General features: G+C 47.2%; 1 protein-coding gene across 1 annotated transcript in view; it reads right to left on the bottom strand.

Annotated features, from left to right (window-relative positions):
- LOC140116889 (uncharacterized) overlaps positions 1-18036 on the bottom strand; it is a 448339-nt gene that overhangs the window by 111835 nt on the left and 318468 nt on the right. The gene's annotated exons all lie outside the window — the stretch shown is intronic.

Raw genomic sequence — 18036 nt, 5'->3', positions numbered from 1 at the left:
CTTAGGATTTCCATTCTCTACCAGGTGAAGGAAGCTCAACCTGAATAATTTATGCACTCCTCCTCCTCATTTTCCTCCTTCTCCTCTTTGTACACTAAAGCAGAGGAAACTGGCTATTTTTTGCCAGGGCCAACTGGCTCTAGCTATAGTACTCTATGTATTTAATTTTTCTGGAGGGCCACCTACCCGGTCCTCTGTTTTAAACTATTTTTGGGAGTGCCACATACAGGCACTCAATCTATTTAATTTTTCTGGAGGACCACCTACCTGCTCCTCTGGTTTGAAAACTTTTTTGGACTGCCACATACAGGCACTATCCAAATTAAATTGTCTCCATAGCAGCCTCCACACGTCGTCTTTTTAGCTGCCTCCACACGTTGTCTCCATTGCTACCTCCACACGTCATTGCCATAGCTGCCTCCAAAAGTCGTCCATATAGCTGCCTCCATACATCGTCCCCTTATCAAACGAGCTGTGTCGGGCAGAATTTTGGGTTGTTTTCATGGCTTCCACATCAAACTTGTTAACCCTGCTGTGTAATCCACAAAATATACTGGCAAACTTTTATCATTTACCAATATTATTTCAGCGCTTCTTGTGCATCTGTTTACATTCCCCTCACCCGCCATAACCCAAACTTATAAGAACACTACTACACTTGATCTTATACAAAAGGTTCTTAGAAGTGCTGTTTGGGGAGGAGCCGAGAGACAGGGGCTTGGACAGGCGAAAGCTCAACTTCTTTCAACTTTTGCTGCACTTCCTCTTGGGAGTGCTCTGTGCGTGATACTGTCTGCTTCAACTCCTTGAGTTGCCCTGTTTGTCGTGATAAGTCCTTCTGGAGTGACTGTATTGCTGCCTGCATTGAGGCTTCCTGTGCTTTTTGGATGCCAGTTTTGCCACTACCTCTGCTGCAAGAACCTGATAATTTAAGTGTAAGGTTTCCGAGGTGGGTCTTTCAACAAATGCTCCAATTCCGCTACCATCGGCCGATTGTGTTTTTGGAGACAATGCTGCCAGATTTTGAGCACTTATCATAGGTGATACTTGCTGGTTGTCTCACTGGCGTGGTTGCGGGGTTCTCTGATCTGGTCTTCTCTGCACTGCGGAGCAAGTACCTCTCCGTGCACTACTGTTAAGTCTCTACTATAGTATCGATGGAAATGGTCGGTACTGTTCTGGTGTTCGTGATAGATGTGCAGGTGTATGTCGGGGAGCGGTGTAAAATGGAGTCCCAGGAAGCTGCACGCAGAGAGACTGCCCTGATGTCTGTGTAGCAGCTTACTCTGATGCATACCTGAGTACACGGTTTTGATAGGAATAGGGCAGTGATAGGGATTTTTATGCAGCGCCCCAACAGCCCTCTTCACTTTTGTAAGGTGAATCCTAATTAACCCATGGTTGTCCTGGTACCAGGAACTTGAACATAAAAACTAAGACACGTCAGTCTCTTAGTGTATGTAAAGATCTTCTCTCGTTTAATATCTCCCATGCATAATATCACAGACAGAAGAGTCATCAAAGAGGCGTGAATAGCATACTCCAAAACTATTGGTCTTCAGCACATTCTGGGAAAAACAATTAATTAATTGTGCTCAGTTCTCAGAGACCTTGTACACAGATATTGTTTATATTAATTTGCTGAGAAGAAGAAGATAAGCGGACTCCAGAATCATAATATAATGTAGCATCAAAGGACAGACTGGCTTCTAATTACATGTCAAAGGGAATTAGCTGACAGGCGAGGAAACAGGTTACATAAAATTAAGTTTGAATCATGACATGAACTTGACAATGGTCAGGGAACATGGCCGCTGTATCTAAGATGGCAGACAGTAGTCAAGATGGCGTCCGAAACCAGTGCAATCTCCTTAACAGCAGCGTGCCCTGCAGGTTACATCACCCCTAGCGGACGGGTGCACTACCCTTATCTTCTTTATAATAGGTGTTTGGACTACTACCTCTGATGCGCGGACTGCAGGCTGAGGTACTCACTGTGCACAGAGAAGATCTCTTACTTGGCAGCTCGTCTTGGCTAGAAGATGACGGCACATGCTCAGTGTGTATAACTGGCAGTTACGCTCATGCGTTCAGCGCTTGCCTCTGATACGGATGTCCCCACTAGATATGGGCTATCCGATGCCTAGGCACTCGTGTGCTGCTGAACTGCGGTGGTTGCCTCCACCACTCGGTTCCTAATGGGCGTCGTGTCCTGCTCACAGTCCGCCACTCCGCCTGTAAGTAAGTGGCTGGCAGGGGTTCGATCCCAGTTGCTGTCGGAAAGTACCAGGCAGGGACCCACAAGGTATAAGTTCATTCTGACCGGTTTCTGTATGGTGTTCCTGAGGGCAGTGAGCAAGAGCTCCGACTCTTCTGCTCTTGATACAATGGGGCTTATTTACTAAAGGTCCGCAGACCACACAAACGTCAGGTATTCTGATGATTACCAAATTGTGCTACATTTCGAATGGTATAGTGGCCTTTTTCTGGACATACAGTGGGGCACATTTACTTACCCGGTCCAGTCGCGATCCAGCGGCGCGTTCTCTGCTCTGCATTCGGGTCCGGCCGGGATTTATGAATGTAGTTCTTCCGCCGTCCACCAGGTGGCGCTGCTGCGCTGAAAGTCATCTCATCGCGCCGGAATGCACCACCTCGGACCAGGTGAAGGTAAGCGCTCCCCAAGCGACACTTTTTCGGTTTTTAAATGCGGCGGTTTTTCCGAATACGTCGGGTTTTCGTTCGGCCACGCCCCCCGATTTCCGTCGTGCGCATGCCGGCGCCGATGCGCCACAATCCGATCGCGTGCGCCACAATCCCGGGGCAATTCAGGTACAATCGGCGCAAATCGGAAATATTCGGGTAACACGTCGGGAAAGCGTGAATCGGGCCTTTAGTAAATGACCCCCAATATGTCCTAGAGCAGTGGTGGCGAACCTATGGCACGGGTGCCAGATGTGGCACTCAGGGTCCTCTCTGTGGGCACTCAGGCCATTGCCCCAATTTCACCAAACAGGACCAAATCCATCTTCCTTAAAAGATGCTGCTCTCAGTTCTATGTTAAAGTGACACTTCATAGGCTGTTTAAAACTTCAGGAAAGGTGAGAAGGTGTTGACAGAACTGCATTGTCTTGGAGGTCCTCCTGCTAGACCCTCCATTCTTCCTAGAGAGAAGCTACAATGATGGTCTGAATTTGTCCACCTTCTTTCAACTGTGTTGGTGGCCTCATGGTGGCCAATACAATTGAATGATGTTGAAGGACAGGTAGCAATAAGTTACTGCTTGGAATGCCATGCTGGCACTTCATGGAAAATAAGTGGATTCTGGTTGTAGTTTGGGCACTCGGTTTGCAAAAGGTTCACCATCACTGTCCTAGAGATAAGAGCCGTGTCCTGGGAGACTCTCACCTCTCCGGTTATCAAGGAGATCATCTCCAGGGTGAGCTCCAGGATCCTGGCCGCCATCTGCTCTCTGTCCTTCTCCCGGATCCCTGGTGGATCATTGATGGAAAGGATCATCTTTAGGAGAAACCTCTGGGAGTCCTGGATCTATAGAACCTGAGGAAACATGACAAGAACTAAGAGCAAACTCTATATGAAGCAATTGTGTCCATGACATGTGTGATGTGACAGATGGGGATTCTCCTCCTCAGTGCAGGACTCTCTCTGCCTCACACACGTCTCCTGCTCACTATTATTATTATCCACTAGTCATATGACCATGTAAGTGTGATGTCACTGAGGGGGCGGGGCCTCTTTCTCACCTTCCTCTAGTCATGTGACCCTGGGACTATGATGTCACCAAAGGGGCGGGGTCTCCCGAGAGGACAGTAAGCTGCAGCAAGGTGTACATGCCCTGCACTGAGAAGAGAAGAGGTAAGTGATGAGATGAGGGACTACAACTCCCACCATGCCCCAGGAGCACACACACTTTATGGATGGACTACAACTCCCAGCATGCTTCGGGGTAGCACACACACTATATGCAGGGACTACATCTCCCTGCATGCTCCAGGAGCACACACACTATATGGAGGGACTACAACTCTCAACATGCTCCAGGAGCACACACACTATATGGAAGGACTACAACTCCCAGCATGCTCCAGGAGCGCACACACTATATGGAGGGACTACAACTCCCAGCATGCTCCAGGAGCACACACACTATATGGAAGGACTACAACTCCCAGCATGCTCCAGGAGCGCACACACTATATGGAGGGACTACAACTCCCAGCATGCTCCAGGAGCACACACACTATATGGAGGGACTACAACTCCCAGCATGCTCCAGGAGCACAAACACTATATGGAGGGACTACACCTCTCAGCATGCTTCGGTAGCACACACTATATGAAGGGACTACAACTCCCAGCATGCTCCGGTAGCACACACACTATATGGAGGGACTACAACTCCCAGCATGCCCCGGTAGCACACACACACTATATGGAGGGACTAGAACTCTCAGCATGCTCCAGGAGCACACACACTATATGGAGGGACTACAACTCCCAGAATGCTCCAGGAGCACACACACTATATGGAGGGACTACAACTCCCAGCATGTTCCAGGAGCGCACACACTATATGGAGGGACTACAACTCCCAGAATGCTCCAGGAGCAAACACACTATATGGAGGGACTACAACTCCGAGCATGCTCCAGGAGCACACACACTATATGGAGGGACTACAACTCCCAGCATGTTCCAGGAGCGCACACACTATATGGAGGGACTACAACTCCCAGCATGCTCCAGGAGCACACACACTATATGGAGGGACTACAACTCCCAGCATGCTCCAGGAGCACACACACTATATGGAGGGACTACACCTCCCAGCATGCTCCAGGAGCAAAAACACTATATGGAGGGACTACATCTCCCAGCATGCTCCAGGAGCACACACACTATACGGAGGGACTACAACTCTCAACATGCTCCAGGAGCACACACACTATATGGAGGGACTACAACTCCCAGCATGTTCCAGGAACGCACACACTATATGGAGGGACTACAACTCTCAGCATGCTCCAGGACCGAACACACTATATGGAGGGACTACAACTCCCAGCATGCTCCAGGAGCACACACACTATATGGAGGGACTACAACTCCCAGCATGCTCCGGTAGCACACACACTATATGGAGGGACTACAACTCTTAGCATGCTCCAGGAGCACACACACTATATGGAGGGACTATAACTCCCAGCATGCTCCAGGAGCGCACACACTATATGGAGGGGCTACAACTCCCAGCATGCTCCAGGAACACACACACTATATGGAGGGACTACAACTCCCAGCATGCTCCAGGAGCGCACACACTATATGGAGGGACTACAACTCCCAGCATGCTCCAGGAGCGCACACACTATATGGAGGGACTACAACTCCCAGCATGCTCCAGGAGCGCACACACTATATGGAGGGACTACAACTCCCAGCATGCTCCAGGAGCGCACACACTATATGGAGGGACTACAACTCCCAGCATGCTCCAGGAGCACACACACACTATATGGAGGAACTACAACTCCCAGCATGCTCCGGTAGCACACAATGTACAGTGGGGGTTGTAGTGTGGGGGGAGTGTAAGTGTTAGGGTGCAGGTCACACGCTGCAGTTTCCGCTCCTTGGGCTCTTCTCCTTCTTTGATTGGTTCTGTGCAGATACAGGAGATAATAATCATCTCTGATTGGACGGTTTTTGTGGTGGATTTTGGTTTCTCTGCTTTGCTTTTATTTATGAAAATATTGTAAATTTTCCATAAACCATCTGCGCGGGCACTGCTCTGGAGCCTGAGCTGCGCAGCTGTGGGCCTGCTGTTGCGCATGCGCAGATCATTGGCTTCGCGGACGAGCTCCTTGTAGCTGCGCGCCAAAGATTTCTGGTAGGAGGATCAAAGAGGCTTCCGGGGCGTGGAGTAACTGCGCCGTGTGACCTCAGCTCCGCCTACTCTACGCCCCAGTAGCCTCTGCAAAATCTGCATATTAGGCAAATAAAAGTTATAAAAAGATTGCGGAGACGTGAGGATTAGTCCTTTCCTCATGTCCTATAGATGCACCTACCACCCGATCTACAGGTAGATCAAAGCAGCAAGGAAGGTGGCTCAGTGAGAATCCGCTGGGTGCAAGCTAATCAGGGTGTGTCCCGAGACCCCAAACGTGCTCAGTGGTAAAGGGAGAAGCAGAGCTCCGCCTCCAATTCATGGATTTTTATTCACATACAAGGCAACGTTTCAGCTAACTCACTGTAGACATTTACAAGAAGCACAGGTAGATCCGTGGTGGTAGGTTTCCTTTAAAGGGGGGATTCTGCTCTTTAGTATGACACCAGAAGTGTGTTTCTAAGTGCCACAGGTTCAAGAGATATAACCATTGGAGGTTGGCTGCCATGATATTTATACATCTGTATGCAGATTGGACATATATATAGCTGTATGGCAGTCATGCAGAGGTCACTCATGCTAAGTAGTCCACCAATGGTTAGAGGTGGGAAGCTCTATGTAACAAGACACAGGATTGGGCCTGGAGCCGCTGTCTCTGATTCGCCAGCAGGATGTCTCATCATATCGGTTTGGATTGGACACTAAGGGTGATGCCACACGTGGTGTTTTGAACCAGTTTTTGGGCCGTTTTTGATTAGTCCGTTAAAAGCATCCGTTTTTGACAGGTTTTTTTTATTTATCTTAATTAAAACTGCTCAAAAGCGGATGCGTTTTTTAACGGACTGCTCAAAAATGGCCCAAAAGCGGGTTCAAAACGCCACGTGTGGCACCACCCTTAGCTTTTCAGATGCAGTTTTCGATGTCCAATCCATGAGGGTAGTGAGGAGTAGCGCCTCCCAGTGCTATGCTCTCACCCGTTATGATCCACACCAGCTCTTGGCTTTAAATACTGCATCTGAAAAACTGAACGTGTGAACGCACCCTAAGACCTGTGGCCACTCACATCAGATTACCCTATGGATAGCATATGTATAGTGCACACTCAGAAATCATCACACAGACACTCAGGGGGAGATTATCAGAGGTGTCTGAGAGCAGAACTAGTCTAACTGCTCATGGCAACCAATCAGAGCTCAGCTTTCATTTTCCCACAACCATTTATAAAGATAAAACCGAGCCCTGATTGGTTTCCATGGACAACTAGAACAGTTTTACCTCAGACACTTCTGATACATCTCCCCCTCAGCCTCCAGTGATGTTTCTTCAAGGTGGTGCTGAACATTAACTCCTCCTTGAACAACTTCACTATCTGGAACATAACAGTGTATGAAAAACAACAAAAACAATCCGTAACAGCGAGTACAGGTCACTGAGCGCCTGCGCAGACTAAGAGCAATACCTACATCTAACACAAAGTAAAGGGGTTATACTCCCTCTGGCAAAGGTTTTTCTTCCCTTCACTCCACCCTATCATATAGAGACTGACCAGTATCGGTTATGAAATGTATGTGGCAAAACACGGGACCTCCAGGGACCCCTAATCTCTAGTAAGGTGTCTGTGGTATGTCCCGAGCCAGCAACCCGGTCCTCCTTCCGTTGGATGTGCATCATTTCTAGTTGTACCTTGGTTGACGCTTACGGTCTGGGAATCACTTTTGGACCTCAGTTAGTAAGAAGTCTGGTGGAGATCTCTTGGCTTTAGGTGTGTAGAGAGGTTGGACAGATAGAAGATTTGTGGTTGGGGAGTTGTCTGTTGCCAGTTAGTTCTTTCGAGAGGTCAAGTAACTTGCAGGAAACCTCACCATACACGAGTCATGGTGCCACCAGCTCCACCACAGCGCCTGAAGATGTCTTTAGAATTTAAGAACAGGACATGGAGCCTGCCAGCACCATGTACCATCTTGTCAGGGTCTTGGTGATCTTTACCTTTAAGGAGAGGTTATGGCAGAGGTAACACAAATTCTGGGCCTGGGCTGCTCTTTTATCTTGTTCCCTGAATCCGAGCGTCCATGTACTTGGTCTAACATTATAGCTACCTGGGATTGGTTTCCGTCTATTGATGGGGCTTATAGCTAAGAGGGGGTTGGTGGCAGCACTACCGGTTGATGGGATTGTTTAGAGAAAGGGGTGTCTCAGCTTATTAGGGTTGTGATTGGGTGTTTTTCCATGTCATGGGTCACATGGTCCTCTCTGTTTCTTTTCCTTTGACCAACTGGTCTCAATTGTGACGTCTCAATGGTCTGTATGTGGTTACTCACACCGCCTGACCACCAAAAGGTCCCTGAGGGTCGAGATTCTACACTAGGGTTTCACTCATTATGAAATTTTGAGTGTGAAACGGTATCTGTAAAAGTAGCATAACACTCAATACTGATAGGACACTTTTAACAAAAAGAAAAAAGTGTTACCTGAAATCAAAATGAGTATTAAAACACAAAAAAATCTGGTCACGGCTACTGGAGCACATCGAACCCTAGAGCACACTGAGTTTTTAAATGCAACTCCTGTCCTGGAAGGGTAGAGTTTGTCCTGATCACAGATGTATAAGGAACAAGTCACTCAGGTTTTGGCGGGAAACAATGGGGCACATTTACTTACCCGGTCCATTCGCGATCCAGCAGCGCGTTCTCTGCGGAGGATTCGGGTTCTGCTGGGATTCACTAAGGTAGTTCCTCCGACGTCCACCAGGTGTCGCTGCTGCGCTGAAGTTCATTGGAGTGCACTGAAGTTCACCGCCCTATTGTGGGTGCAGGTAAGCGCGTGTGAAGCGACACTTTTTTTTTTTTAAATGCGGCGGCTTTTCTGTATCCGTCGGGATTTCGTACGGCCACGCCCCCCGATTTCTGTCTCGTGCATGCCGGTGCCGATGCGCCACAATCCCGGGGCAATTCAGGGAAAATCGCCGCAAATCGGAAATTCGGGCCCTTAGTAAATTACCCCCAATGTGTAAATCTGTGTGTGAATCCGACCAGGAAGTACAGCCACTACAAAATTTTTGTGACTGAATTAGTTTATTCTCGTTACTTAACTTTATGCCACCATTCATCTGGTCACATGATCCATTTAAATAATTCCATATTTTAGTTATCTTGTTTATTTCAAAAATGGATCATTCTGGATCGTGTTATAGTCGTTTATATGACTGCTTTAACTTCTCAGATTGTGGTTATAGCTCAGCAGGAGGGATCTCCACACCAGGTTTTCGGGAGTTCATGGCTCCTGTCACACAGGCAGCCGGAGAGGGAAAACAGTAACCTCTCCGCCATTTCCATCCCCCGGAACAATGAGTCGGTGGAGAGCCTCAACTGAGGAGACATCAGGGGGAGGAGCTTCACCTGTAGAGATATCATTGTATATCACCTGTAGAAGCCCTTCAATGGTTTGTGAAAATGTAAAATTGTGAGATGAGAAAGGGTGGTATAATGATGGCATCTATGGATGTCCAGAACTGGGAACAACTGGAGAATTTCCAGAACAATGTGAATCTTATTTTTTTTTATATTCTGGACCGTGGTCTTATAGATTTTTATTTGGGGCTCAAACTCCCCTCCTCTTTGTAAAGGTGACTTTCAAATTATAGAGTCTTTGTATTCCAGCTTGGAATGGAGTAAACCAGGAAAGACACACTGTCCTTTCTGAAGATTAGCTCATGACTGCTTTATTCTCTTTGGCACCGAAACTCTTATCTGGAAAGTGATAACACACTCTGAAAGGGGCGTGCAAGTACACAAGCGGGCAATACTATTGGGTGGTTTGACCCTGGAAATTCAACACTATTGGATGTAAGCACACAAAGGAACGTAGAACCATTGGCTGTCTTCACATAAACAAAATGCCCAGATGTTCACCTGGATACCTTCCTCTAGGTCAGTGATGGCGAACCTTTTGGGGACTGAGTGCCAAAACTGCAAGCAAAAGACACACATTTTTCACAAAGTGCCAAATGCCAATTTAAAGTAACTAAAAAAGTTTCAAACATATTTGCGCGCTGAGAACACCATTACAGCAGAAAGAAGGAGAAATTAGGATTAGTATTGTAATTTCCCTCTAAGGTCTCTCAATAGGATGAATCACAGATCCGGAGAAGGGTCTACAATGATAATCCAGCTCTGTCAGCACCTCCTTGCTCCTCCTACACTTTTAGTCACTTTCAAATAGCGCTGGACGTGGCACATACTGGGGTGCCTCTGACTGCAGGAGAAGGTATTGAGTCCTAAATGGTAACCTGGGTGATGGGCTGGGTGCCCACAGAGAGGGCTCCGAGTGCCACCTCTGGCACCCGTGCCATAGGTTCGCCACCACTGCTCTAGGTGGTGCTAGCGAGAACTAAGTCTTTGTGTGCTGAGGGGCGAACCCCACCTAAACTTTAGTTTTCACTACACAAAGTTATGTGAAATGAATGCTGAGTCTTTAAAATGTCTGACAGTATGTAAGATAGCATTCAAGACCAGTGTGATATCCTTAACATTTCCCCCTTTTTGAGTCTTGCATGGCCTGTAACTTTGTCCAGGGTGACCTCCTCAAACTCCAGGTACCCCACAGGTAGGCTAAACCCTTACCTGATGGACTTGTTAACTCTTCACCAGATCCCCTGGAGGCCAGTCACTCGGGGGTTACAGGCCTGCACACTCAAATTACATAATTGTGTTTCCATAGTTTATGGGTTTATTAACAGGCTGGTTCTTCAACAAGACGGTATCCTCCACACCGGCATTTCTCACCTAAGTGAAGTTGGCCCCCCCACCTTGTTCAAATCAAACAAAATTGGTGTCAAACGTTTGTGCTACGTTTGTGCTGGTTTGTGCAGCAGAAATTTTCGTTTGTGCCGCTATCGTTTTTAAGATTTTAATGAAAGTTTCCAGAGGTCATCAGAGGTCAACCAGCCCCCCCACATTGCCCAAATCAAACAAAACTGGTTCCAAATAATTCTGCTACGTTTGTGCTGGTTTGTGCTGCGCAAATTTTTGTTTGTGCTGCTTTTGTTTTGAATTTATGAACAAAAAATGAAAGTTCAAAAGTTCAAGCAGCCCCCCCACATTAACGGAATCAAACAAAACTGGTGTCAAACGTTAGTGCTACGTTTGTGCTGGTTTGTGCAGCAAAAATTTTCGTTTGTGCCGCTATCATTTTTAATATATTCATACTTTTTTGCAGAGGTCATCAGAGTTCATTTCTTCCAAAGTACAATGTGTTTGCTAGCTCCCCCTGGTGATCAAACCAGGGAAGTGTCACTAGGTTTGTTTTTTACCAGTTCATCCAAAACACCTCAAACACCTGAACATACCTTAAAAATTATAACGGCACAAACAAAAATTTTTGCTGCACAAACCAGCACAAACGTAGCACTAACGTTTGACACCAGTTTTGTTTGATTCCGTTAATGTGGGGGGGCTGCTTGAACTTTTGAACTTTCATTTTTTGTTCATATATTCAAAACAAAAGCAGCACAAACAAAAATTTGCGCAGCACAAACCAGCACAAACGGAGCAGAATTGTTCGGCACCAGTTTTGTTTGATTTGGGCAATGTGGGGGGGCTGGTTGACCTCTGATGACCTCTGGAAACTTTCATTAAAATCTCGAAAACGATAGCGGCACAAACAAAAATTTCTGCTGCACAAACCAGCACAAACGTAGCACAAACGTTTGACACCAATTTTGTTTGATTTGAACAAGGTGGGGGGGCCAACTTCACTCAGGTGCATTTCTCCTGTCATGGCTCTTACCGCCGGGATGGTGGACTTGATCAGGGACATGGTGGACATGATGAGGGGGACCACACAACACGCAATAAGTGACGAGAGCAAAATCACAATCCTCTATATCACCCCCACTTAAAGGAAACCCTTCCAACCCCCCAACCACAAAGTGAAGGACAAAGTGTCCACCCCAGAGTTTCTCTTGAGTTCCCTGGACAGTCCTTCAATCTCTTCAAGTGCATGGGTAATGGATCCATACGGGGCGATGTCATCCGGGATGTATATGAACAAGCCGCTCCCACCATCTTACAGACTCCTCCTTCCTCAGCAAGGATCATGTCCAAAGCCATGCGGTTCTGGGAAGCATCTCCGATATAATTCACAAATCTCTGTTAATTACAATAAAAACAGTTACCCAACCAACATCTTTGCTCATAGCTCTCTGGGGAATAATGAACTCTAGACCTGCCCATATCTGATTTTGGGCCTTGTACTCATCTGGGACCCCCCTAGGTGCTCCCACTGTATCTATATTGTCATCTAGGTTCTTCTCTCAGACCTCCAGAATCCTTTGGGATTCTCTATATTTTCTTTATGTGTCTGATCAAGCTCATCCCTGGGGATCACAAGGAAGGAATGCACAAACTTTATCACAGTACACTCACCTTCCCAGCCTCTAGGCCTGACCTGACTCTCCTGTCCCCACAAATCCAGTACACATCAGACACTGCTAATACAGCGTTACCTGTGCTGTCAATGTTAAAGAAGGTCATTGTCTTTTTGCACCAACCGTAGGTAAAGTCTCCCACCCTCGGGGCATCCTGGTCAGCCCTATAGATACAGTGATAGTCATGGTTGGGGTGTCCTTGAGCAGACAGTCAGTCAGAAGAGACCAGCTAGCAAGAAGAATAAGTAAGTTTTCAATAGAAAGCGTGGAATGCTGACTTCCCTCTAGCTTCACAAACGTGGCACTGGTCAGCAGGACTTGGAAAGGACTGTCGTAGCGAGGCTCCAGACTCTCTCTGGGGTCTCTTTACCACCACATAGTCTCCAGGCTTCAGGTTATGCATCCTGAAGTCTCTGTCTGGATCTGAAAAAGGAATCAGAAACACTTTTGCGGACTTTCTTCAAAACCTGGCTCAACTGTGTGGCATATTCCACTTGGTTTCCTGCCATCAGCTATAGGGTCTGTAGGAAGCAGAGGCCTAGTCTGGGTGTACAACCAAAAAGTGCTTCAAAGGGGGACAATCCCATCTTTCTGTTAAGGGTTGTCCTAACTGAATGGTGGGGAGCAGGAAAGCATTCGCTCCATGGTTTCCCTGCTTCCATGGCCTCCTGGATCTCTAACTTAAGAGTGCCATTTAGTCTCTCAAACCCATCACTAACTTGGGAAGGGCAAGGGGTGTGCAGGGCCTGTTCTATACCCAGGAGGGACAAGGTTTCAAGTTTTTACCTGTCCAGTGAAGTGGGTTCTGCGACCGGACTCTATTGTCTCTGGAAGTCCAAACCTGCAGAAAAATCTCACTCACCAACTTCTTGGCTGCGGCTCTGACAGTTGCCTTGGTCATGGGAAAAGCTTCTGTCCACTCTGGAAAGAGATCAATGCACACAGGCACGTATTCCCACGTACCACTTTTTGGTAGCATGATAAAATCCGTCTGCAGTCTCTGGAAGGGATACAGCGGCTTGGGTGTCACCTTCTGTGGGGTCTTTACCACCTTACCCGGGCTGTGGTGGGCACAGCCTATAAAGGCTTTCACTATTCTAGTGACAGGGGTAGTAATGCCCGGGCAAACCACTGATGGTTTATGAGCACTAGCATGGCCATTTTGGATGTGTGTGTGTGTCTGTGGGCTACTTGACTTACTGTTGGGTGCAGGGCTCTGGGCAGGCACACCCTCTCTCCCAGCATCCAGGTTTCATCAGCATCTGGGCTCCAGCTTTCCTCCACACTTCCTTCACTTCTGATGGCTCTCGGGCCACCAGGGACAGGAACACCTGTGGATCAAACTTTCCAACTCAGAACTCACCGCTGAGACTTCAGGACAGTCTCTGGGTTCCATCTGTGCAGCTGCCTTCGCCATCCCGTCAGCCACATACTTGCCCTTGGCTTGTGGAGTTACCAAATTGTGTGTGCTTTTACTTTTACTATCCCCACCTCTTGTGGAAGTAAGACGGCATCCATGAGCTCTTTAACCAGCGTGCCATGCTTAAAGGGGGTCCCTGCAGAGGTGAGGAAATCTCTAGCCTTCCATATGGGTTCATAGTCGTGTTTAGACCCCAGACCTACACCTTGAGTATAGATGTTTGCCCTTTTACCTTCCACCAGCTGTAGCGCTTCCCTGAGTGCCGTTACTTCACCTCCTGCTCTGACCTGTGTGGAGGGAGTGGTTCTGCTTGTACTACCTCATGTGCGCCACTGACCACTGTATATCCAGCATAGAACCGTCTGTCTTCTCCTGCAGACCTGGAGCCATCTATGAGAAAAAACTCAACATCTGGGTTAATCACCCTTCTCTCCCCCCTCTCTGAATCCTGGAAGACTGGTGACAGAACGAAGGATTCAGAGCTGTGCACCTTATCAGTGTGACCTGTGGCATCAGGAGTGCACACTGGAGTCTGAGCTGTCTGGCCTTTGCTCAGATGCTTGGGCTGTACTTGGGTGAGGACACTGTGCAAGGTATGTGGGGTTTGCACAGTAACTGAGTGATCTAGGGTCTAGGATCAACTCACTGGCCTTGCTGAGCAGATTGCTGGCTGCAGCTACTGACACATGAGGGCTCTCCTCACGACTGTGTCTAACCGGGCCTAATAGTGGGCCACTGGTAAGGCCACCACGTTCCTGGGCTAGAACACCTGTGGCCTAGATACTCAGTGCAAAATAAAACAAAAGTTTTATCCCCTGGGATGTGCCTAGGGCCGGGACAGACAGGATTTGCCAGCTTAAGGCTGTGGAATGCATCAATTGCCTCCTGACTAAGGGCAAATGGGGAAGAGGCAATACAGTAATCAAGGGGCAGCATCAGGCTGGAGGCTGCAGACCTTATCCCAGGCCTGCAGGAGATAGCCAGTCCTAGAAACATGTGAAGAGGCTTAGGGCCTCAGGGCAGGGGAACATTCTGGACTGCCAGCTTTCTTTCCTGTGTCAGGTGTCTGCCGGGGGCTGAAAAGCAGTGGCCTAGGAAGACCACCTTCTCCTGGTGGTACTGGAGTTTGTCTCTGGAAACTTTGCAACCCTTCTGGAACAGAAAACACATAAGGCCAATAAATGCATCCTGGCAAACAAAAACAGTAGGTCATCCGCATACTGAAAAGGAGAACATCCAGTAAGAGGCTAGTCTGCCAGTCTACTGGCCGTGTAGTATGGAGTACTGGCTGGGTGAGTTTCACCCCCCTTGTGGGAATCTGCATCAGCTATACTGGAATACTGAACTGGTAAAGGCAAATCTTGGCTGGCAATCTTCATGTAGGGGCACAAAGAGGAGAACATTTGCCAAATCAATAACAGTGAATAATATGTCACTCTCGGGGACTGCTGCCAGTTTGGGCTAGGGACCATTGGGCTTCAGTACACTCATTGGCAGCTTGGAGGTCATGGACCATCCTACATGTATCCGGCTGTTCTTTCTGGGTCTTTTCCATGACCGGGAATGGGTTAAAATCATCATCGAGCTAGCAGGGGAGGAGTCTCACATCAGTTCTTGTGCGTGCTGACATCCACCCCCCTATTAGAATGTGGCCAGTTACTTTAGTAATGTCGCCTCCCTGTAACACCCACTTGGGTCGGGCTGTCAGCGGACTCCAACTTTCTCTCAGTCTCACTTTGGCGCGGTCTGTGAAACTAGTCTCTGTTCTTCCTGGCTTTCTGTCACAAGTCTGCCAGAGATGTCTCTAGTCTGCTAACACCGGTCTCCGCTTTATTTCATCTAGACATATAGGATTCTCTCAACCATCTCTAGTTGAGTGTTCTGTGCTCTCTATAAAGTTCTGGCCAGACAGACACCAACGTATCAAACAGAGGTCAGGTACACTTGTGTTGGTTTTTAATCAAAAAGGAACAAAGGTCAGTCATAGGCTCTGTAATACACTTGGGGGGGGGGGGGCTTGTTCTTGGGTACACAGGAGGACGTCACATCATACTGTCTTTTTGTATTCTTATCACAAGCAAATTCCTTTAAGTCTTTTTAGATTGTCAGCTCTATCGCCCCCACTTAACACAGATCGCTTTCTGTGCGCTTCAAGGCCACTTCTCACAGACACAGATAAGGCAGAGCCCAGCTGCACAGCTGCCCACAGATCTCACCCTGATTAACTCTTTCAACTCCAGAAAGCAGGTACCAGAGACATTGCAATACTTTTTCTAGTAATTTTTCTGCAATTGTCAGGATCAAATAAGTTTTAACTATCAGAGATGACCATACCCAAACAAACCGCGTTGCACATCCAAGAATAATCCGAACAGAGAACTGAAATAAGATGAAATCATCTCAGCCGGCGCTTATCTCAGAAATCTGTTCAGGCCCTTCAATGGTGCTCCACTGCTACCCACAACCAGCCTTTGTGGCTGCCAACAGAGTAGAGTCATAGGCAATTAACTTTCAGGGACTTGAAGGGAATATAACTTAAGATGGCCGCCACAGAAAAATAAACTGACTTAAGATGGCCGCCACTGAAGGATGGTAGGGCGTGTCATCTTCTCTAACAACCAGATAAAGGGGTGAAGTCTGAGAGGGTGCTGGTCTGCATTCCAGACGACGCCATCTTTCTTTCTTTTCCCTCAAATTCTTTCCACATCAAAAACTTTGAAATGTCCCTTATTGCCAATCTCTTTCTTTAATGGGCACTCTCTAGGATTCTTGTCACTCTGTCCTGGTCCGTCCGTAGTCACTGGTCTAAGTCTCCAGTAATCAACCCCATCCACTTTTGTCCAACCCTTTGTCATTAACTCTCTACTTACATCAAGCCTGGGTGTGCCACTTTTTGTTTTTGAGCCAGCCGCCATTTTCATCAAGTGCTGTCTCCTACCTTTGCACACTCATCAAACATACGCAAAAACTTCAATAACTCATAACTTCCTTTTACCCACTCTTTACCTTTTCTGTGTTACACTATGTCAGTTGCCTTTTTAGGTCTGCAGTGTCCAGCTACAGTCTTACTTTGCTCACTACCCATTTTGTGGAATCTGTGAAATACCTGATTTTATTCAAGGGCTATAGATATCCTCCGTAAATACAGCTCCAGACTAACCCGCTAACTATCATTAAGTACAAATTAGAGACCTTCACACAATGTTTCAGAAATCAAGGAGTTAACGCTCAACTATAAAATTCCTGTCAGTGTCCCTAAGTCTCTATTCCTTACCGCATCACAAGGCTGATCCCAATCCCGAAGGAAAGGTATACGTAAATTTGGCCAGAATTTGTCCCTGCAAACTTCCAGATTCTATCAGCGCTTACATGAACAAAAATCTCAACACCATCACAAACTCTCTGAACTACATCAACAACACACGAGGGCACTGCAGACCTTTTTCTACAACATACATAGTCACCGTCCAGTCTCTGTCAATCACCTTACAAGGGATCCTTTGCCACAATCATAGTGAACATACTGTTATATATGGACATTTAAGGCAAAGTACAAATTATCACACAAGGAGATGACCTTACCTAGTCCCTTTCAGCCAGTGAAACAGAATTACAGTCAAGGTAGACAAAAATAGACTTGACTTACCCCGACGAGCGCTCATTGTCATTTCTGGTCACTGGCCGCCTGGACTCTTGCGGAGGTCACCTCGATGGTTAGATGTCCATAAAAGTATGCCCACCCAAAGGACGCCAATTCTTATAGATTTTTATCTGGGGCTAATCTCTTTGGCACTGAAACTCTTATCTGGAAAGTCATAACACACTCTGAAAGTCTTTATAGAGTCTTTGTATTCCAGCTTGGAATGGAGTAAACCAGGAAAGACACACTGTCCTTTCTGAAGATTAGCTCATGACTGCTTTATTCTCTTTGGCACCGAAACTCTTATCTGGAAAGTGATAACACACTCTGAAAGGGGCGTGCAAATACACAAGCGGGCAATACTATTGGGTGGTTTGACCCTGGAAATTCAACACTATTGGATGTAAGCACACAAAGGAATGTAGAACCATTGGCTGTCTTCACATAAACAAAATGCCCAGATGTTCACCTGGATACCTTCCCCTAGGTGGTGCTAGCGAGCACTAAGTCTTTGTGTGCTTAGGGATGAACCCACCCAAACTTTAGTTTTCACTACACAAAGTTATGTGAAATGAATGCTGAGTCTTTAAAATGTCTGACAGTATGTAAGATGGCATTCAAGACCAGTGTGATATCCTTAACAGTGG

The sequence above is a fragment of the Engystomops pustulosus genome, chromosome 2, assembly GCF_040894005.1.
Source record: "Engystomops pustulosus chromosome 2, aEngPut4.maternal, whole genome shotgun sequence".
NCBI lineage: Eukaryota > Metazoa > Chordata > Amphibia > Anura > Leptodactylidae > Engystomops > Engystomops pustulosus.
The sequence above is the reverse complement of the archived record's forward strand: the minus strand, read 5'-3'. Positions and strand labels throughout refer to the sequence as shown.